Source organism: Prionailurus bengalensis, chromosome A2, assembly GCF_016509475.1.
Source record: "Prionailurus bengalensis isolate Pbe53 chromosome A2, Fcat_Pben_1.1_paternal_pri, whole genome shotgun sequence".
In the NCBI taxonomy this organism is placed as follows: Eukaryota; Metazoa; Chordata; class Mammalia; order Carnivora; family Felidae; genus Prionailurus; species Prionailurus bengalensis.
This window is the reverse complement of record NC_057348.1, coordinates 52,360,423-52,383,393: the sequence shown is the minus strand read 5'-3', so window position 1 is coordinate 52,383,393 and position 22,971 is coordinate 52,360,423. Positions and strand designations below refer to the sequence as shown.

At 51.9% G+C, this 22,971-nt stretch overlaps 1 protein-coding gene across 1 annotated transcript in view; it reads right to left on the bottom strand.

Moving 5' to 3' along the window:
* Window positions 1-15,596, bottom strand: part of SLC6A1 (solute carrier family 6 member 1) — a 43,348-nt gene extending 27,752 nt beyond the window's left edge. The window contains exon 1 of the mRNA XM_043588128.1: window positions 15,510-15,596. The gene's annotated coding sequence lies outside the window, so the exon portion shown is untranslated. The remainder of the gene's footprint in view (window positions 1-15,509) is intronic.
* Window positions 15,597-22,971: the final 7,375 nt, after the last annotated feature.

Here is a 22,971-nt window from a genome sequence, read left to right as displayed (position 1 = left end):
TTTTAGACCCCCCAGCTCATTACACATTCATACTTAAGAGATGAAAGAAAGCAGGTCTGTGCTGGTGCACACTCCTGACTTGCCTCAACATACCCGAGAGGTCATTTACAGACCCGGGTGCATTTCTCAAGAGCATCTATTGAATGCCTATGCCTCACAGCATCCTGTTGTGATTTTCAAGCACGTTACTTATTTTCTCCAAGTGTTTGTTTCCTCTTCAGGAAATGGGGCCAACAGTAACCACTTCACAAAGCGTGAGGACTGGATTAGAATTTTCTAGTGCTGTGCCAGGCCCAGCAAGTGCTAAATACATTGAAGCTACAATGATTACTAGCTCCCATTTCGCAGATGATGGTACCGAGGCTCAGAGAGGTCAAATGACCTGTTCAAGGTCACACAGGATTTAACCCAGGCCCGCTGACTCACAGTCTGGTGGTGTCAGCTCACCTAGCAGGTGCCTCCCAGACAGGGGCTTGTGTGAAATTCTCTGAAGCCTTTATATGTAGCCTTACTACTATTCATGCCTGCCTGCTGGATACTGAGGAGAAGAGATGTGACTCACACAGATGAGTTTCCCCAGACTCACAGCCCCATGCAGATGAGAAAACCCAGGCTCAAGCCCTCCCCCTCTGTTTGCAGCCTCTGAGAGCCTGCAGGTCCAGTTCTCCGGGGTGCCCTCCAAACCAGAATATAGGAGAAGGCCAGAGAACACACCCCTCCCCTGCCCCAACAACCAGAGTGAGGAAAAAAAAAAAAATCAGCTTTATAACTGCTAGAGGCTTAACAGACCCATTTAACGGTGGAATAAACTCCAGGAGTTAAGGCTCTTTCTTTGGGGTTGCACGCAGCAAAAGCAACAAAAACAACTTTTCATTAACAAAGAGAAAGAAAAAGAGCTCAGAGTGGGGGAAGGAAGTGAGTTAGGCCCTTACTAACATGCCCAAGGCCTGCTGTAAATGATTTATATGTATTAACTATTGAACCCAGGAAGCTGGGCTCTTGTGTCCACGCTCTTAAACACTCTATTCTGCTGTCTCTAGTGGGATGCTTGTGGAACCCCCACATGCCACCTTTGGGGTGTGTAAGAGTGGCCCATCTCCAGCAAGCAACTCCCTCCAGGGAAAACCCCCACAAGGACAAGGCCTCTCACTCTTTTTAAGAAACCCAAGAGGCTGCTGAGGTCTGGCTCCGTAAGAGGCTAACGTCCCCACGGTCATATTGGGCAAACCCGCCGGTATCCCAGGGGCCAACAAGCAACCACATGGGATCCAGGCTGAGCAGCTCTTGCCAGGCCCCAGGGGTCTAATTAGAGTCCTTTGGGGAGGCAGCCAGCCCCAAGGGGCTGTGATCCCCTCCGGGGGTCCCCAGCTCTCCTCCAGCTGCACACATGTGCCCTGTGTGCAGCAGCAAGGAGCTGGCCCTCGGGGCCACGTCTGCAGGGCAAGGAGAGAGCGTGGCTAGCTGGAGACTTTGGAGTCGCAGGCCCCTGTGGGAATCCACTCCACACATTACTAGCTGTGTGATCTCTAGCAGTCCCTTCCGCTCTCTGTGCCTTGGTTCTCCTCCGAGTGCAAGGAGAGGAGGCAGACAGCGCCTTCCAATGACACTTCTGATCTGCATCCTTATTCTCCTCTCACCCTGCTTATCTAGCTCAATCAGTGGTTTGCTAACATGTGCCCTGGCCCCTAAATGTCTGCAAAGCCCGACGGAGCACCTCCTCTTGTCAAGGCAGTATTCAATCCAATCCTGTCCGCATGGACTGTGTGCCTCTGGGGAGCAGGTCCCACACTGGGTGCAGGGGGACAAAGATACCAGCTGGAGTCTGGCCCTGCCCGCCACTGAGCTCTTGGGACGACTGGGGGATGGGCCACAGGTAACCAGCATCCCTGTGATAAGTTCTTCCTCAGCCCAGAGGAGGGATGGCCCCCTCAGCAGGCAACTGGGAGAGGATGGCACTCTGTCCCCCTGACAGATGGGGACAGAAGTGGGGACGTTCTCTTTATAATTACAGCTAGAAAAGCAGGACCGGAATCCTTGCCTTACCCCAAGCCTGGCTGCTGATCTATTCTAGGCAGATAGAACAGGGTGAAGACGCATAATGTATTTTAGGGACAGTGAGGAGCCTGGTATGGCTGGCTAGAAGCTGGGGTTATTCAGGGTGTGTGGCTAGACAGGGGAAAAGCAGCAATAAGGGGTTTCAAATGTAGGAAAAGGGGGTGCACCATGTCCTGTAGTAAGAGCAGTGACCAAACTGAACGTTTATCGAGTGCTTAATATGTTTAGTGCATTTCACAGATGATCATGTTGACCTCTCACTGCACAGATGTGGAAACTGAGGCTCAAAGCAGGAAAGCGCCTTGCCTGTGGTCCCAGATCCAGGAGGCAGCAGTTTGATTCCGGAGCCTCTGCTTCTAACTGCCCTTCCCCACCTTGGATACCAGGGGAAACTTGGGGGTCACCAGAGCCTTTTAAGGTGGAGGGATTTGGTCTGATGACTTGGCCAGAGTCTGGCACCTGGGGAGGGGGGCAGCAGAAGGGGGACGGAGGGTAGTAACTGAGCTGGGTTCACGGTGGGGGTGAAGGCGAAGGCCCTGTCGCTACACATACCTTGACTTCTATCCAGTCTCATCCCCCCAGCGACATTGTCACCTCTGTACGAATGGAACCCAGGTCTTCCACTTGCCCTGTTTCCCCCATAGCACTTCAGTGATAGATGCAAACGTGTTGCACTGAGTTCCACCCTCTGTCCCCCTCTATCCCATGTCCCTCTCTGTGACAGGGGACGTTGTTATTATTAAGTCCTCAAGAAATGTCTGCGTAGGAGAAGGTGACACTGGTCTCCAAAGCAGCAGTGTGCCAGAGTTCACCAACGGGCCCTCAGGAGGGCAAACAGAAGGTTGATTTCCATGGCGTAAATGCTTCCACTGCAGCCAGTTCAGGGTGCCACCATGAGGTCACATGACCCGGAGGAGACGCGTACACCCCAGGAGTGGGCTCTTGAGTGCTTCCTGCAAGGAGAGCCTCGACATAGCCTCCTCGGCTGGCCCTGGAGGGGAGGCCGCCCGCTGCTCCTGCAGGTGCTTGGGGTCCAGGGTCCAGCCCTCCTTGGGTGTTTAGGAGTGGGGAGGGATGCAGAGAGGAGGGCAGGAAGGAGGAGGGGAAAGGAGAGTGAAGAAAACCGGAGCGAGAGGCCAGTACAGAGTGGTGGGAACAGGGCCACAGGAGGAAGACGGGAGGAAAAAAAAGTAAGGACAGCAGAGGGAGGGGAGTCAGGGTGCTGTTCCTGAACCGGACGCTGCACTAGGCTCTACTCTGTGATCTCACTGTAGCCTCCAGAGAACCCAAGGAAAGAGGGGGCCTATATTTCAGCAGGAAGAGCTGGTTGGCAGAGCCTGCGGTCTCCAGTGGTTAAGGAGCTCTGACTGGAACGCAGGCTTCCGGACCTGCCTGACTGGCTTCCTCCATTTGGTCTCACTGGATTCACTGTCAGTGACCATCAGTCAGTGTCCTCAGGAGGGCTCGAGGCACCTACTGGGAAGTACCCTGTGCCAGGCACAAGGGGAGCCCACAGCAGAACAGGTCAAGGTTCTCAGCCTCGGGGCCCTCACAGTCCTGTTCCCGGCTGTTCCCGGCTGCGGATTTCCTCCTACTGTTCTTGGCTCCTTGCTTGGTGAGGTGGAATTCTGCAGCATTGCACTCCGGGGGCTTCTTCTGAAAAGACCTCCCCCCGCCCCCCCCCCCCCAGCTCAACTGGTCAGAAAAGATTAATTCAGATCAGGAAATAAGAGTCACATGCTGACCACCTGGCGTTCTTTTACATCACTCCTTGCCTTTTAAGACACACTTGTGAGAAAACCAGGGGGTTAAATAAGCATTCTCTCCTGTGCATGATGTGCTTGAAGGACTCTGAAGGGCATTAGGATAAACGCCCTTAAAAAACTCAGATTTGGGAAAAAAGAAAACACAGTACTGCAGGGACTGGCTGAACTAAGTGATAATCTGTAATAAGTCACACGCAGACGCGCAGCCTAGATGGAGAGCTGACTCCGCTTCACAGAATGGCACTTCTGGGCATTTCCACAGTTCGTTATCGAGCATCCACACCTGGGGCGCTGTTTCCACTCTGCAGGCTTTGTTGCTTCCATTCTAGAGATGAACACACTGAAGCCCCAAAGATAGACCGTCTGGATCAAGATCATACAAAGTCACAATAAGAACCAGCAGGGATCTCAAACTAATGGCTTGCGGGGCCGAACGGGTCCCCTGTAAGTGTTTGGTTCAGCAGTATCAGAATTTTAAAACTTCAGTTTGCAGGGACTGGGGGGAGGGAGCAGTTATGTGTTTCCCAGTTTACTGTAAGTCCCGCCATGATAATTATCTCATCCCTGCCCTCTTTACTCATTTGTTTGACCTGCCCAGCCTTCACTGGACCTTGAGTTTGCAATCTTAACATACATGGTGCAATCTAGTCACTCCAGAAAGCTCTTCCCCTAAGCGGTAGAAGGACAAAGTTACTCTTTCCCCTTCCCTAGCGGAGATATGCAAAACTCACTGGGATGGGAGCATCAAAAAGGCACATTCAGTATTGTAATTTTATATTTGGGAAACAACAAATCCTATTGTTCTCTTAATACAAGCTCAGTTGGATTTAAAAAAAAATGTTGAGAGACTCTGCTTTAGAATATTTTGCGAGAATGAGGAGGGTGTGTATTTTCAGAGTTGATTAAGGGTCAGATTCCTGGGTCTCAAATATTTCCCACAAGAGAAAGCTGATTTTATTTTTTAAAAGACTCACATGAATGCTCACTTTGGCCAATGCATCTGTTCTTGATTCATGCAGTTAGGTTTCTAAAGGAATCTTTACAGTACGAATCTCCCCTTCTTTGTAAAGTGAAAAATCACATGCAGCAAGAAAAACCTACCCACTTGGGAAAACGGGATTTTTATTGAGCGAGTTTTCCGAAGTCCATGGACAATGAAGGAAGTCATGAATAACTTCTGCTGAACAGGTCAAAGGTCTTCAGAGATTGATCTGTCAGCTGTGATAGGGGCAGGCAGAACAGGGTAGTGGTTAAGGGCACTGGCCCTGAGGGCAAGAAAATCTGGGTTTTGAGTCTCAGCTCAGATGCTGTGTGACCCAAGTTAGTCACCCAACCTCTCTCAGACAGAGGCGATGGTATCTACTTTTAGCTACTATGAGGATTAAATGAGCTAATATGTAAAGTGGTTAACACAGAACCTGGTACAGAGTAAATGCTTGCTACCTGGCAGATATAATAAATCACTTGATTAGGGCTAGTATTATTTGTTTTGTTTTGTTTTTGATAGCTGTGGGAAAAAGTCCTGGGCAGAATGCCACCGTTATCTTAACCTATAGGCAATCAATAGAAGAAGAGCGGTGCAAACCACTGGGAAGTGCTGATCAAATCAAATTCTCAGAGCAAATTGTTCATTAAACACAACTCCTGAAGTGGACATGTGTACCTTTCCTGCAATTAGCACGTTCGTTCCAATCCTGGTTAAATGTCAGCTGTCTTCATTTGTCCACTGAATGAGTCTCCCTGACCCCTCTCCTGCCTGGCCAAGTTGGAGGAGTGGGAGTCCAAGGTCTTGGGGCTCATTGCTTCACACCCTGTCACCCAGCCCCAGGATCAGCAGCCAACAAATGACCCTCCCTCTCTGGGTATCCAGAAGCAGGTTGCTTGCTATCCCCGGGGGTGGATCTCCCTCAGACAGGTTTGCGGAAACAAACAAAATGGTTGCTTGCGTCCAAGTAATCAGGATCCCAGCTCTCACCACTGCTTTTAAAACAGCTAAATGCCTGAATCCAGCACCCTCTTTCTGCTTCCCAAAAGGAGTGGGGTTGTCTGCCAGCTCCATCACATCTTTGCCAGCATGCAAATGATGCACTTTGGGGTTTCTCAGGGTGTTAACCCCATGCTCTCCAATCCCCTATTAGGGGAGTCAATATTTTGCACCAGCTGTGTGAGAGGGAGAACTGACGAGCGTGGGTGAGAGTATTCACTTTCCAAAAGGGTTTACAGCATGGGGTCATTTAGATAGCTGGCAGAGAGAAAAGGCAATTTCCCCCATCGTGGTTTGCACATGGGCTTTTAGGGACAGTGCACTGCAGTGAGGTACATCAATCATGCTTTCCAAATGCAAAATATTTATGTATATTTTTGGTGATGGGGGCTGTTCATTTGTTCTACTGATACCCACTAGCCTGGAACGAAGAGCTCTGTTATTTATCACTTTCACACTCATTTTAGCCAGTTCCACTCTTCCGAATTACAAGCTGATACATGGCTGGGAGCGGGCTCTTCTCCTGGCCTCTCCTCTTTGGTCAATAATTATAGCTACTGTTGATTGAGCTACGCTCACAAGCAGGGTTTGACGCTCTAACTCCCTTACCTTATTTGGTCTGAGAACAATCCTATGAGCTCAGTCCGTTATTTTGTCTCCGTTTTTGCAGATGAGGACACGGGGACTCAGAGAGGTACGGTGACTTGTCCAGGGTCACGCAGCTAGGAAGCGGCAGGGCGGGGTTTGACTTTGGCTTCAAAGCTGATAGGGGTAGCCACCTTGCCATACTGTTTACCCATTCCTCTTGGGCTGGGATTGTCACCCCTGGCCCATCAGGATCTCTGTGAGCACTCTCTTCAGCAGTCTTCAGAGGGGTTGAGGTGCCCAGAGGGCAGGGTTCAGAGTGGGGTCCATTCTGGTTCCCTGTCCCACCAACCTGTCCCCCCCCTCTGGGTGCCCTCTCCAGGCACTCTCTGGGGCCTAGACTTCCGGCACCAGCCTGAGATTTAAATCCCAGCTCCACCTCTCCCCTGGCTGTGTGATTGGGTGAAGAGTCACTTCACCTCTCCTGGCCCTACTTCGTGCCTCCACGAAGGGGAGGTAATTACCCCTCTGTGCGAGGTTGTGGGAGCGATGGAACTAGGCAAGGCGAGTGTCCCCACAGCTGTCCCCACCTACTCAGCCCAAGCCTCCTTCTTGGGGAGCTCAAACCCCAGACACTGTCCCCTCTGCACTCTTGCTCACTCACTCTAGCAGGTCCTGAATCAGCATTCAACACACATCACTCTGCCTGTGCAACGCCATTATCTCCCGAGGACACAGGCTCCGTTGTCACGGCAACCAGAGTCCTTCCACCAACTCTATTTAATAATTTCTCAACAGTGGAGCTGGGCTGGCTTGGGGAAGGGGAAAGAGCACTGGGTTAGGGGTTAGAAGTTCTGGGTCCTAGCACCTGCGGCCCTAGGGGTCCTCCTCTCTGGGCCTCAGTTTACCCATCTGTAATGCAAGGGTGTCGGAAATGGGTGGGTTTTGTGACTTTCTCTGGCCTAGAAAAACCTAAGAAACAATTTTCCAGGTCCGGGAAGCAGGAGGCAGGGGTCTGGAGCTACTGGAGATCAGACAGAGGTCTGAGTGACATCTTAAGTCCACAGGAAAGAACCAGAAGCTACCTTTGGTGACCGAAGTCTCTCCTTCTGCTGAACTGCCCACCAAAATGTCACTTTTCAGATGCTTATGCAATCTCTGTGACCCTGTGGGTTCAGAGCTGGGGATGCTTAAAAGACACAAGTTTGCCTGCAGCTATCATAGCCCCAACTCTCCCCATTTTACAGATGTGTAAACTGAAGTTCGGAGGGCAAAAATGTTGTCCATGGTCACCCCGCAGGTGGCAAGTCCAGCTGTCCAGGAAGGCTAGGTTGGTGTGCCTAGAGAAGAGAGCCAGTCCGCCTGCCTGTTGGGCCTCATTCAGCACACAGCTGATCGTGCTCTGGCCCCCACACGTGTGGCCTCTGGCTCTCACTGAAGAAGCCTTGTAGACAACAGAAAGCAAGAGGTAAGTACCTACTACGTGTCCCACTATGCTGGGCCCCAGAGACTCCCGAAGACATGGCATTTCTATTTACAGGGAACATACACTTTGACTGTGAGTAGCTCGTCAAAGGCCAGAAACAATACCTGATTTGTCTCCACAACCCAACTAGGACCTGGCATACAGAAGGCGCTCAAAATTTTATCTGGCCCAGTTGTCTGCCCACATCTGCCCCTGAAGGCAACTCATCCAGGCCCCCAGAGGCCTCTGCAAAAATGTCCCAGAGCAGCCACCGACATCCCCGGCTCCAAGGAGCCACTGCGGACCCCACGCTGGGGAGGGGGACCCGTGTAGACAAGCTTTGTGGCTCCTGTTTGGCCCCACAGTTGGGGAGGGGGCTGTTCTGCCTTGGCGCAGGTCCATGGCACCGCTTTTAGGCATGGCCACTGCCAGCCCAGCGGCACTATTAAACTCCTCCGGGGTTGGCATTTTCATTTAATACCCGCGGCATAATTAACAGTGCTGCATCTGCTCTGTCATTAGTGGCATTCACTGCCATTTGGAGAAAGGGCTCTTATCTTCCCCAGTCATTAGTCTCAGGAGGCTATTATGGGGGAAATGGAGGAGGAAGCGGGGTGTGCAGCCACCCTTCCCCTGCCTGGAGAGCTGGCGCCGGGCTTGGGGAGCAGCCCATGGTCCAGTCCAGTCCAAACCTCTTGGCTTTACGGGCTGAGAAAGCAAAGTCCAGAGAGGGGAAGGACCCTACCCTTTGTCCCCTACAGGCTTGAGGCCTGCCTGGACTGCAAGCCCAAGCCTCAGGGATCCGGCAGACCCAGATCTGAGTCACAACTCTGCAGCGTGTCAGCAAAGCGAGCCTGGGCAACCACGTGAGCTCCCTGGGCCTCAGTTTCCTTACTGAGGATCCTAGAACACTGCTTGTCAATTGCTCAGCTCAGTGCCTGGATCACAGTCAGAGTTCAAAATCAGGGCTTGTCGGTATCTGATCATTTGCTACCAACCTGTTAAAAATGTATACATTTCAACTCCATCTTCACATAATACTCTTCAGTATGATAACTTCTTCCCTGTTCCCAAAACGACTTTAAAAAACAAAAATCATGGGTGAGACCTTGATCCCAAGCTCCGAAAACATCTGACATGGGAGCAAAGGGGCAAAGGGGTTCACGCAGCAGGGGAGCTGGACCTCAGAATCAAGGGCACAGAAGCCTTTGGCTTTGGTTGCTTGTTTAATATAGCTTACACTCTGCCTCAGTGAGTCAGAGCCCCTGTCTCTTCTACTATGACCTCCACCCAGGTGCATTCCAGAGGCAATGGGCAACAGGAAAAGGTACATGGGGGTCGGCATCAGCAAGGATTGGGTTGAAACTCTGCTGTGCAAAGCAGGGTAAGTGACTCCACCTCCTTCAGCTTCCAGGTCCTCCTCTGACTAATGGGGACAGTAGCACCTAACCCCCCCCCCCCCCACCAATCCCTAGCATCCTTCTCACAAACCTCAGATGGCCCAGGACTGGTGCCCAGGGGGCACTCCATACTCAGTAGTTGGGGACTGGCTGGCCACCAGCAAGAGGATGAGTCAAACTGTCAGGTGTCCCTGCCCCCTCCCCAACCCCAGAAGGAAGCTCCCAGAACTTGTGATTTTTCATAATCTCCAGGGTATAAGGTAATGGCCAGAATGAGTGATGGACTCCCTCCCCTTTCCTACCCTCTTGGCTGGGAACGACTCAGAACCACCCAGTCTGCTCCTCCAGTAGGTCCCAGACAACCCAAGGCGCACCTATGAATACTTCCCCACACGCTTCCTGGTTACCAAGGCCCTGAGATCCTTCTAGACAACTTCATGGGGCTCCTGGTTTATTTGTTTCCACCCAAATCCATCTAGAGAAGCATGCTTGTGTTCATGCGGGTGTCTGAGAGTAATCAATCATTCCCTCTTCCCCAGCACCACCACCCCCCCAAATCTGGCCACCACTGGGGGCCCCCTAGCCAAATGAGCACACGTCAGACTTCACAAACTCTGGGCATAACTGAGGACATGTTAGCTTCTGGCCAGAGCTCAGAACTGGAACTAAGGCTTAAACTCTGCCAGAGCCCTGTTCTCCCAAACTGCATGGTGATGCCTTCCCACACTATCCTGCAATCAGTCCCCTCTGCTTGGTGTTCTGTCTGCTGCAGATTGGGCTTGACTGGACTTCTCAAGGGGCAACCTGGTGAATTTGGACTTGGGTTTAGTAGAGGTGAATACCACCAGCTGGGAATCCAGAGGTCAGGGATAAGTGTGTTCAGGGCTTGCTAAGCCTCAGTTTCCCCATCCAAAGGACAGAGACAATAATGGTAATAATAATAATATCTTCACATGGATCTCCTAGGGCTGTTGCAAACTTCAGCGGAAAAAGCACTCGGACTATCAAATTCTACCTATTAAGCGTGTGTGTACTCACATGTGTACAAAGAGACCTCATTGGAGTCAAGGTCATTCTAACTTGGGCTTTACGAGAAAACAAGCTTTAAAAAAATGTCTCTTTTGGTTCGACAGAGGATTCTTCTCCGGGATATCAAGGACCATATTTTCTTCCTCTGGAATACTTCATACAGGATCAAAAGGCAGAACAGCTTCAAGAACATTTTTCTGCAACTGCAAAGTACTCTTCTGATGACCCAGCGTACGATCAGCAGTCAGTTCCAGCAAACTGCAATACCGACACCAAATGTTCACCTCCCGTGGCTGCTGCCCTCTCCATGTACACAACCTCCTCACCAAACAATAAGGCCATGAAAACAACCTGCTGTCAGTGTCTTTCAGGGCATCTTTGACCTTGAATGTCCCTCTGGCCAGGGCTCAGTCATCTCGGGAGCTGGCATGCAATGCTGATCCTGCAGACACCATGCAGCTGACAGGTGGGCAGAGTGCTGCAGGTTACCGTCCGAGGCGGCCACTAACTCCTGCATTCTCCGGCCTGTTCTACATGCCAGGATCCCATCCGGCCCCATCCAAGAGGGTCCCAGGTACCCTAATGTGGCCCGTTCCACCTGGCTGCACACCCTGGGCTTTCAGGGAGCCACAGCCAATCCCTCTGCAAGACCTGGCCTCCTTGTAATTTCCAATTTGTGACAAATGTAAAAATAGAAGGCCATTCGATGCAGGCAGCTTGCATCAAATTGGATGCCGCTTTCGTGTCATGTCAGATCACGGTAAACGGAGCTGATGACTTCGTCGGCCACTCTCAATGGCTTCCAGAGCAGTGAGAGGGTGCTGACAAACTGGGAGATACCTAAGAGTTAGCGAAAGGTGGCTGGGTGCACAACACTCAAAACAGCTTTAAATGAATTTGAACTCTAGGTCAGAAATCTGCTGTAAGAAGTAGGGCACTTGCGTCCAACTTCGGCTCAGGTCACGATCTTGCGGTCTGTGAGTTCGAGCCCTGTGTCAGGCTCTGTGCTGACAGCTCAGAGCCTGGAGCCTGCTTCCGATTCTGTGTCTCCCTCTCTCTCTGCCCCTCCCCTGTTCATGCTCTGTCTCTCAATAATAAATAAATGTTAAAAAAAAAAAAAGAAGCATTTAAGAGGCAGGGCACTTGAGTGAGAATCCCAGTTCTGCACCTTAGCAGCTCAGGGACCTTGGGCACAAACTCCTCTCTCCATGCCTCGGCTTCCCCTAAAGAACACCACCGACCCCCACCCCCACTCCCCCAGCTGCAGCAAAGCTCAAAGCTCAATCCTTGGAAAACAAAGCGGGGAAGTGCTTTCTAACTGTGCAGCTCCTTAAATGGGGAGTGTGGTCCTTGCCAAGCGAACCACCCTGGGGGGAGGATGGGGGGGGGTGGCTCTTCCGTGGCAGGAATGTCAGCACAGTACGGCAGAGCTTGGGCTCCAGGGTCACCTACTAGCCTAGCAATCCCACAGCAAGGGCCCTCAGCTCTCTTCTTCTCAGTTTCCTCATCTGCAAAGGGACAATTCCGTGTACCCCACAGGGTTTTGTGAAAATTAAATGCAATCGTGTAAGTAAAGCACACAGCACGTTCCCTGGCAGATCATCGACTTGCAATAACTGTTACTTATTATTGTTAATGATGACATTACCATTGGAACAACATTTAGTGTGTTGTTTTGCTTTGTTTTCTGTTTGTGACTGAATCCAAGTCTGTGCTGAAATATCACAGCTTGTGTTTGCACCTATCGTCTCTGCCAGGCAGCCCTTATCCCCGCTATTAGCTGGGCTTCCCACTAACTCTCACGCCCCTTCCCCCTGGCTCTGAGGTCTGCAGGTGAGCTCCGAGCAGAGATGCTGGATGTTCACAAAGCTCACAGAGGCACATTGCCTGAGAAGCCCTATTTTGGGGTCTATCTCTGTCCTCCCAGCCGTTTGCCCCTCTCTGCCCCCCTCCACACTCTCTCCCTCCACCTCCCAGCAACCTTCAGAGAATGGGGCAAAAAGGTGACAGAAAGAAGCACAGTGCTGGGCCCATTTGAGGAGCTGGTGCCAAGGAATGCGATGGAGCAGCGGCCCGGCTGGCGTTCTCCTGTTCTCCTCGCTCAGAGGGGCCCTGCTGCTCTTTGCAATTGGAGTCAATTCAAGGTTGTTTTCATCACGGCAGGGACTGTGCTCTGTCCACTGTTCTCTGGGCACAGAGAAGCTCAGGGGACTCTGCACAGGGAAATTGAAGGGGCAGTTCCGATGCGGGATAAACAGGCCAGCTGACACTCACATCTCCGTTTCCTTTCGGGGAACAAGGCGATTGAGGGGCTCTAATTGGGTTTGGCATTGTAGGTGCAGCTGAGGGACAAGGCTGCTGGGGTGGAAGCTGGGTACACCTGGGGCCAGGTGACAGGGAAGGGCTCGGGCATCCCATCTGCTCCCATGGACGAAGGGGATGGACTTGGGATGCAGGGGGCTAGAGGTGGCAGGCAAGGCTTACTGGTTGGCACTGGGCCTGTCATGCATATGCAGGCTAAGGGAGGAGGGAAAAAGACGTCTCTGAATTCCAGGTGGCTTGGGACATCTCTTTCTCAGCTGCCGAGCTCACAGCCAAGCCTAGGAACAGTGTCTTTATGTGATGGCCAGAAGCCACCTGACATTTGTGTTTTATTTAAGCTCTTAGCATATGCTGGGAAGGTAGAGAAGCAGCCACTGCTCAGACAGCAGACCCAGAGGCCTCACTGTCAATCATTAAATCCTCACCATTACCCTTCCACCTCACTCTATAGAGGTGATAACTGAGGCCTAGAGACCCAGCCGTGGAGCAAACTGTTGGCCAGGAAATCAGAGGAGCAGGGTTCAAATCCCTGCCCTGCCTCTTCCTAGCTGGGTGACCTTGGGCAAGTCAGTTCCCTTCTCTGTACTGCAGTTTCCTTACCTCTGCAGTGGGGATTAGAATACTACCTGCTGCACAAGGTTATTAGAGGGCTTATGAGCCGGGCATGCTGGAAGCTTTCAGTACTCCATTCTTTGCTTCCAGTGGGGATGAGAACTTACCCAAGGTCACCTGGCCAGATAATGGCAGCACCCTAGCTTAAGGCCAACTCAGGGCTGGTTCTGGTCTCAGAGTCCATGTTTCATAGCCTCCCTGGCTCCATGACACAGACAGATATCACAGGTCGGTCCACGCCGGGCCCATCATTGCCTTCCATCCATGCAGGCTTTATTCTAAGACACTTGCCGAGTGCCTGCTATGAAGCTGGACCAGGCATAAACAAATTACAACGTTTGGAGTTCCTGATCTCTAGGCATGTGAAATCTGGGAGACAGAGCAATTGTGCTTCTTTTAGCTCTGATGGACTTGCTCTTTCCTCCGTCTTTACCCTCTGAGGTGCTTCCTCCTGGGCCTCCAGATGCCCCTCTCAGCTCTTGGGTGGGCCACTTCTCACCAAATCTCCAGGCTCTGGAAGGGCTGCACACAAGAGAGATGGTCCCTGCTTTCTCTCCACAGCAGCTGCCTCTCTCCTGTTGTGGTTCTTAGGAATCGCCCCACTCTCCAGATGCTGTGCCAGACAAGCCCGGCTGTGTGCCCCTGCCTGGGACTCACTGTTTGTCCTCCAAGCCCTGGCCACTGAGCCAGCCCTTGGCTGGAGAGAGAGAGAGCACTTTCTTTGTTTGCTGCTTGCCTGACAATTTATTTCTGAGACTCAAGAGAGGCTCAGCCATTTTGCCCTGGATGCTCTGGGGGAAAGTCCCTCCCACTCCTCCAAGGACTTGCACCTCTAAGGGCAATGTCTCCTCTTCCTCCTTTGCCTGGGAGGGTCTGAGACCACTCCAACCAGAACCAGAGCAGAGGCTGGGTCAACCCTTCCCTGAGAGAGTGCTCCAGAGAGAGAGAGAAAGAGAGAAAGACAGACAGACAGAGGGTGCAAGTTGCCTGTAGTTCCCACTGATCTCCTTTGTTCTGGAATTTGGGAGTTGGGCAGGCTTTTCAGACTCCCTTATGTATACATTTTCCCCAAAGTTCCCAAAGAGAGAGAAAAATCTGAACAATATCCAGCACCCAACACCCCCTCTCACCAACCACCTCCTCTTTTGCCAAAAACCCACTTTGTGTGTCACAGAAAAATGAAGGTCGACTCCAAAGTCCATGGATTTTGGGGGTGTCACCAAAGCTCAGGGGCCATTTTGCTCAGCGCTTTCCCCCTCCACCCCAGTTCATGGGGGATGAGGTTGGGGTTTCTGGGAGAGGGAGCGAGTGCTCCAGACCCATATCAGGAAGAAGAAACAGGGCTGTATCATTTGGCTTTTTAAAACCCAATTTTCTCCTTGGGGTCCATGTCTATTTTGCAAAAAGATTAGCTAAGAGCCTTAGTAGTGAGCTGCCTGGTCTAAGTTCCTCATCTGAAGACCAAGCCAAGCTAGAACAGGGCATCTGTGGGCACCACCCGTGGGGATGGTGGGCACAAAGGGACGGAGCATGGAGACCCTATGGCCATTGCCCTGGAGTAACCGTGGCAGGCAGTTTCCCTTTACCCATCCCCAGAGAATAAATGAGGGATACAAGAAGGTGAAAACAGTTTCCGCCGCGACATGGGGACACTGTCTTCCAGCCCTCTGGGGGACTCCCCTCACCCTACATTGCTTGGAGGAAAGGAGTGGAGAGCGCGGCGCGAGCTCCTGTGCGCTCGGCCCAGGCTGTAGTATGCTTTTTAGCCAACATCTCTTGAGAGCTTGAGCTGCCCCAGGATGGGACGGAGGTGCCCCATGCCCAAGTCGCTCGCCCAGAGCCCTTGGAGAATAAATAAAGCGCACGGCTCTACCTCGGCGCAGCTGACCTCGACACGGAAAAGTGGCGCACTGCCCCCCAAACGCTCTTCGTATTATTCACTCCCGGAGTCCCGCCGTCCCCTAGGGAATGAACGCGGCGCTTCGACGGCTCGAACAGAATCCAGCGCCAGTTAGGGGATCCAAGGGGCCCCACGACCGGGAAGGGGCACGAGACTCTCGCGCCCCTCGCGCCCCTCGCGCGAGTCCCCCTGCCCCCGCGCGTCCCAGAGGCATGGCCCGGGCTCACGTCGGCGGTCGGAGCGGCGTCCCGGGCTCCTCCGCGCGGCCCTGAGGTGAGGCGAGGCGCCGGGGTTGGCATCTGGGTGTCGGCCCCCACCCCGCCCAGCCCGACCAGCCCGGGCCGTCCGGGGCTCTGTGCCCCGCGCCCCGACGCCGGCCGCCCGTTCCTACCTGCGGCCCAGGCTGCGCCGCCCGCAGCGGGCGCCGCGCGGGCAGCTCGGCCGCTCCGGTGCGCTCCGGGCTCGGGCCGCGCTGCGCTCCCGGCTCCTCCGCTCCTCGGCTCCTCCGCTCGGCGCGGCTCGCCCGCAACCTCGCTCGGTCTTCCGAGGGCGGGCGGAGGGACGCGGGGAAGGGGCAGGGCGGGGGAGCGAGGGAGCGAGGGAAGGAGGGCGGGAGCGCGCGCGGGCGGGGGGGGGGGGGGGGCGGGGCGCTGCTCCGGGAGCCCGCCCAGCCCGGGGAGGGGCGCCGCCCGCCGCCCGCCCCCCGCCCGCGCTACCCCCGGCCCGCGCCGCGCGCTCCCCACGCGGCCGCCGCCCCGCGGCCTCCCAGTCGGCAGCTTCTACCGCTGGCCTTCGCCACTCTCTCTGCCTTCCCCTCCTCTGCCCCGTTCTCTCTCCATCCCGCCTTCCAGTTCTCCCCTCTCCTCCCGGTCTCCTTTCCTTCTCTCCCTCCTCCCTCCCTACCTCCCCCTGCCAGCCCACCCCCTCCCGTCTCCCCCCCCACTCCCCCCCCCCCCCCCCCCCCCCCCCCCGCCTCCCGCCTCCCGCCTCCCGCTCCCTTCTCCCCCTCCTCCTCCTCCCATTCCTTCCCTCCTTCTCTTTAGGTCTGTTGGCCTCTTCCCTGCCTTGGCCTGGGGTCCTCAGCCTGCCTGTGTTGGTCTCTGTTTCCCAGTCCCTTTCAACCCGTCTTTCCCGCTTGGCTTTTCTCTTTCCAGCCTTACAGTCTGCTTCTGTTGGTCTGTCCTTTTTGTTTTTCTCTGGCACCCACTTCTCTCTGTAGGTCATAAGGCCCGGCCATTGTGGGTGGCGGTGATAGTGGACTCCTACCCCTCCTCTGCTCTCCCCCCAGGGCAGCCTCCCGCGCTGTTAGGAGGGGACCACAACTTCTGACCTAGAGCTCACTAATGCTGTTGGTGTCAGGCTGGGGGCGTGCCTGCAGTAGGCAGGGAGGGGTGGGTTGCTACCAGGAGTTGGTCTTGGAGACACTAGTGGCTATGTGTGTGCAAGGACAGTTGGATAAACAGATGACTAAAAAGGGAAACAGCCTGGAAGAACACCCAAGGGATGGTGGCAGAACCCCCAAGACATCCTACTTCCAGTTTTTGAGGTTTAAGAGATTGTCCCAGAGAAGCCTCTCTCCTAGCCAATCCCAGCCCAATGCCTGAGGACTCCCTCCCTTCCCTTTGCCAAGTCCTGACATCGCCCCCCCCCCCCCCCCCCGCCTTCACTTTCACAAAGCCTCCTGGGAATGGGGCCACAGCTGCCCTTCCCTCTGGGTCCCTCAAGGACTCATAGAGTGACCTGCTCTTCACCATCCTCTCTCTTTCCCCAGGGCTGGCATTTCCTGATTAACTTGCCATCCTCTACCCTAACTTGCCCCCACTCTGGTCATCCATCCTGGGGTCCCACAACACAGTGCTCCCCAAGGCCACCCTGACTTCTCCTGGTTCTTTCCCCACACTCACTCACAAGCATGGAATCCTGATACTTTCCTCTATATCTTCCTTGATATTTTCCATCCATCCCTCCCCTTTTCACTGGCCACTAGCTCCCATATGCTTTTAACCTCCAGTGGTGCTTCAAATAAGTATTTACTGAGCTCCTTCTACTCGCCAAGCATAGTCTTAGGCTCTGGGGACACAGTGGTAGACAAGACAAACCTCAAGATGGTCTTGGTCCAGCATGGGAGATAGGCTTCTGTCCAGTAGTCAAATAAACCCAGAGTGACAAGTTCTGCCAGGAGCATACATTTCAGGGGAATCTCAGGCCAGCTCGGGATGATTGGAGACGGTTTCCTCAAGGAAGTGCCATTTGAACTGAGGGTCAGGGGATGATTAGGAGCTGCCTGGATGGAGATGTGGGGCACAGCTTTGAGCAAGGATATGAGGGTAGCAAAATATGGAAGCTATTTTTGCTTGCCTGAAATTCATTTCTACTTCTTCAGGTAATAGCACCTCAGTTTTGATTTGGGGAACTTCTCTTCCTCCATTCACATTGCTATGGCTAGGTGGGGTTCCCTCCTTCCAGAGGTGGATATGTGACCCAAGCACAGCCAGAGCACATCACCCTGACCTCAATGGTGGGGGTAAGGGAACATGTGACATAGGCTGACTCGATGAGAGCTCTCCCTGAGTTTTGCTAAAACTATTGTCAAACAGAAGCTTGATCTCCATCACAGTTCTTAAGCCTGGAGATGCCAGCAGCCTTTTTTGTCACACCATTTTTGTCAGACCCTACCTGAAAATGAAGCCAGCAGAGACCACGGCAGAGCTGCGAGATGGAGAGTGGACCGAGTCCTAATGAAAAATGTTTGAGTCTCTGAATCTAGCCATGCCTGAAGGCTGTTTAGTTATTTGAAATCCCATTAAATTCCTTTTTTTGTCAATGATTAAAATTTTGAATTCAGTTTATGTTGCTTAAAGCCAAAATTGTCCTGATGAATCAAGATCTGGATTGAGAAATATGAAACATTACCTATATAAAGGAGTAATCATCACCACTTCCCTCCACCTTTCTTCCTTCATGTCTCCTGGATAACCTCGCTCGCAACTGTCTCTCTTTTTTCTAGATTCCTGATCAGAAGTTAATTCTCCGCTGTTTTCATTGCTGTACGTGTTTTGCGTACATACCAAAGCAAAGTCTGGTTGTCAGGTCAGTTTCATAGGCTGCCATCTGATGCTTGAATTATCTTCACGACATTCCCTGCTCCGTCCCCCACCCCCTCCATCCCCATGACTGTCTAGCATCTATCTGCACATCTCCAAGGATGGGAGCTCCTTATTCCACCATGCAGATGGTTTCAAACAACAAACTCTTATCTCAGTGCAGTTCTGAGAACGGTCTCCTGGGCCTTGAGGTTTGGGTAAGACTCACTACGCCATAAGGCTGAGTTCGGTGTATACAGGACCTCTATGTCCTTCCTACGTCCCCAGTTAAAGCATTCCAGAGAACTCACAGGCGTCTCCCATGGGCTACAGTGGTGGGTTCCATTAAGCAGTGTTCCCAAAGTGTGGCTTGGCAACCACAGGTGGTAGCTAGGATAATTGTCACTGCAGCAGAATAACCTGAAGGGCAAATGCTCTTCTCTGTCCATCTCCCTGTGACATTCAATTTCTGTCCATGGGTAAGTCTCAGGTTGGTGCTCATCTGTCTTTAACACTTCTCCAAAGTGCTGACCAATCCCATTTTAGCTAAGAGAGAGAGAGAAGCCCTCAGACTCCAGCCTTGGTAGACAGCAGTATCTAGTTAGAACTGAATGCATTGCTCATTTGTCCTTGCATTTCTTTTAATGGAGACCTATTTCTGGCAAGCAATACTGGTCTTCTAGTTATAGCATGATGTACAGTTTCCTTTTGGGATACATTTATTTAATCTAAAAAAGAAAAATATTTAAGTAAATAAAAATAGACACGGTGCACAGATTTCAGAAAACTCTGATAAGTGGTTTGCAAATGACTAAAGTTTGAGTAGCCTAATTTAGAGAAACATTACACCCACGTGTTCATTCATTTAAGGAATGTTTATTAAGCACCTCTGAGTACCAGGCACAGGACCAGAGGAGAGGACCAGACAAAGAGACCATAGAGTTGATAAGAAATTCCATTAGAGAGGGCATGGCCTGAGCATGGAAGGCTTAACCACCACATTAAAGAATTGGACTTGACCTTGGAGGGCACTGAGGAACCAGCGACTGTGCTGGAGCAAAAGAGGAAGGTAAGGTTTAAGAAAGCTGAGACTGGCCAGGTATGCAAGGTGGATGGAAGGGGAGAAGACTGGAAGCCAGGAAACCAGCACGGAGCTGTTAAATAGCAGTGTAGGTGTGATAGGAGGTAGGCTAGCACCTAGCAGAAATCCCAGCCCACAGTAGACATGCAATAAATGATTGAAACGATTATTGTTAATATTATTGCTGTAGTCCTTGCCCTTCCTTGACGTGAAGTAATTCATGAAGTCAGACTTACAGGGCTTCAGACTGGAACTGGCCCTTGCTTTACCTAGTCTAATCCTTTGATTTTACAAATGGGTAAATCAAGGCCCAGAGAGAGGCAGTAACTTGCCTGCCAGCACCTTGCTGTGTGATGGCTGAGCGAGAAAGACGAAGGCTACCTGCTAGTTTCTGGAGCAGCGCTTGCTGTATGATAAGTACTGACATGTAGGGAAACAAGAGGCCCAGAGAGTCACTGGCCCAAAGTCACACAGCAGGAGAGGAGCAGAGCTGAGATCCCAGTTCAAGCTGGGTCACCTCAAAGCCAGCACTCTGGGCCATCAAGCTCATTAATCTTGCCCCAGGGCTGGGGGCGGGGGCAGGGATGGAAAGGTTGGGGGGTGCAGTTTCTGCCATCCCAGGGAGCCTCCCATCTGGCCACAGGTGATGCTGGGGGTCAGGATGCTGTCACCAACCCTCTGTGTCACCTTGGGCAAGTCCCTTTCCCTCTCTGAGCCCCAATTTCCTCACCTGTAAATTAAAAAGATGGCACTTCCCTTCTGCCATCCCCAGTCACCAGGCTGCTGGGGGAGGGGCTTGGAGGAAGGCTACGTCCAAGTCTGCTCCCCACTGCCTTTCCCAGGCCTCCTACCCTGAACCCCTGTCTGCTGCTTGTAGCAGACTATCTCCACGGACAGCAGAATTCCCTCTTCCAGTTTCTCCAAAATTATAGTAAATCTGAGACGCATCCCTTCCACCTAAGAAAACATCCACTGTGGGGAAACAGAGCTTCGTGGTGTTTTGTTTCCTGAAGGGATGCTGTTATCTTAACCACACCCCCCTCCATGCCAGAAATTCCCCCATTAGCAAGAGAGCCGCAGCTGTAATGTGTGTAATCACTCGGAAAGCCACAATAAACCTCACGGGGCATAATAGGACATAAGATCATTTTGTTATCCTGTCCGTGAGTCACGCTGGGGCAGCTCCCTGACAGCGGCCTGGCTGCGGAATGTTCAAATATTTGTGTGTGTCATACTGTGCTGGGATCTGTGCTCGAACTCTTCAACAGAACGCCACTTCCAAAGAAACAACTCCCCGAATGGGCATGGGCGGAGAGCAGCCTGTGCTCAGCGGGGCCTGAGCCTGTCCCTGAGGAAGTGGCCCAGTAAACCTCCCTCCACTGTGGATGACGTGCGGGCTTTGCAGCTAAACAGACCGTGGACAAGTGACCTCACTTTCTGGGCCTCAGTTTCCTCATCCATAAGATGAGACTCATAATGGCATCTACCTGACAACATTGCTAGGAAAAAGCCAGATAATGCTCTGATCCCTGGCAAATGCTCGACATACTTTCATTATTCAGGTGCCATTCATGAGCAATCTCCTTGCTTTCGCCTCCCAGTCGACAAGATCCTAGTCGAGGGCTGAAATAAGTCTCAAATTCCTCCAGGAAGCCTGGTGGATTTTGGCCCAGCTGTTTGTGATTTCTTCTTCCTCAAATCCCCACATGGGTCTTATTCCTGCCTCCCGTTAGGTACTTACACTCTCCCTTTGGTGGATTCAGGGACCATTGTCCCTTGGAGCCCCGCATGCAATAGGGGCTCAGTATTTGTTGACTCATATCATCTCCCAGGACTCTCGGATTCCTTCCACACTCATTACCTACATTCAGCCATAGGGCTAGTTTCAGTGCCCCTCAAAAGGTTTCCACCTCTGGACCTTTACATATGACATTCTGACTGCCAGGAATGCTGTTCCCTTATCCTCCTTTCCTGATGGACCCTTCTTTGGTCGGCAGGCTTCAGCTTGGATGCCAGCAGATCAGCCCTTGCCCTTCTGGCTTGGGCCAGTTCCCTCGTGTATTCAGGCTGCATACAGTTGTCCCCTGGACCATGGTTTTGCTTTTGCTTTCCTCTGGGTCAATTACCCAGGGTTAATGACACTTGGGAGGCAGATAATCCCCCCCCCCTCGAGGAATCATCCAAAGGTCAAATAGTAGCCTCACACTCTGTCACAACACCTATGTCGTCCACCTCACATCCTCTCATCACATCTATGTAAGGAATTTGGGGGGACAGACTCTATATATCTATAGAGCATTCATATGTGATGCAGGTGTGAGCTCTAGAATTAGTTACAAAAGGGCTAAAAACCAGATCACCCCTTCCCAGCCGGACGATCTCAGGCAAGCTGCTCAAACTCGCTGCTGTGTCTCTGCTCCTTGGCTGGTGGTCTGGGGTCAGTAAGTCATGACTAACAAGTATCTCATGCCCAGCCAAGGTAGCAGTTTGTGCAGTGGCAGCCCCAGGAGAGGGCTTTTGTGGCCTTAAAAATCATGGCATCTTTGGGCAGCTTTTGAGATAAGCGTCTGTGAGAAATGGGCACTTCTAAGAGAAAGGAGGGAGAGTCGTTCCCCCACTGCCATTCCCTTGAGTGCCTCTCTGATTCCATTCTTGCCCAGAACTGGTGACCAAAGCCACCAGCAGCCTGATCTTCCCAGCCTCACTCCCTCACCCATAGCAGCCAACCCACCTTACCTGTTGGCTCAGCCAGCAGCCTATATACAGTTTTCAAATTGAGGTATAACATATTCGCCTTAAAGTGTCAATAAAATTGTAACAATTTCGTGTAGTGACGGATTGTAATTACACTTAGGGCGAGCGCTTCGTAATGTACATAATCACTGTGTTGTACACATCAACATAATATTATAGATAACTAAACTGCAATGAAAAATTTTTTTAAAAATTACGTATACAGAAAGTACTCACCTTGTGTGGACGGCTCAGTGAAATTTTACATGTGCACACCTTCATGTGCAAGATAGAGCATTTTGAGCTTTCCAGAGATTCCCACTCAATACATCACCCGAAGAAGGAACGACTCTTCTGACTTCTAGCATCATGAATTAGTTCTGATCTTGAACTTCATATAAGTAGAATTGTTTTCTTACGTGTCTGGCTTTTTTCACTCAGTGTCATGTCTGTAAGATTCATCCATTCTATTGGGTGCAGGAATTAATTTATTCTTTATCAGGGCCATGTAGTATTCCATTATATGACTATGCTATGATTTCTTTATGTATTTTCCTATTATGAAGACTTACATTGTTTTCCATTTGGAGCAATTATAGATACTGCTCCTGGGAATATTTTATATATGCCCTTATGTGCACATGTGAATGCATTTCTGGTTGGTGGTCTTCTTTTATTTGCTGATAAAATGCCACATATTTTTAAAATTTTTTTAATGTTCATTTATTTGTCAGAGAGAGAGAGAGAGCCCCTCAAAAGGGTGCAGGCAAGGGAGGGGCAGAGAGAGAGGGAGACATAGAATCCAAAGCAGGCTCCAGGCTCTGAGCTGTCAGCACAGAGCCCCACATGGGGCTCGTACTCACGAACCGCGAGATCATGACCTGAGCTGAAGTCGGGCGCTTAACTGACTGAGCCACCCAGGCACCCCAAAATGCCACATATTTTTAAGCCAAGAC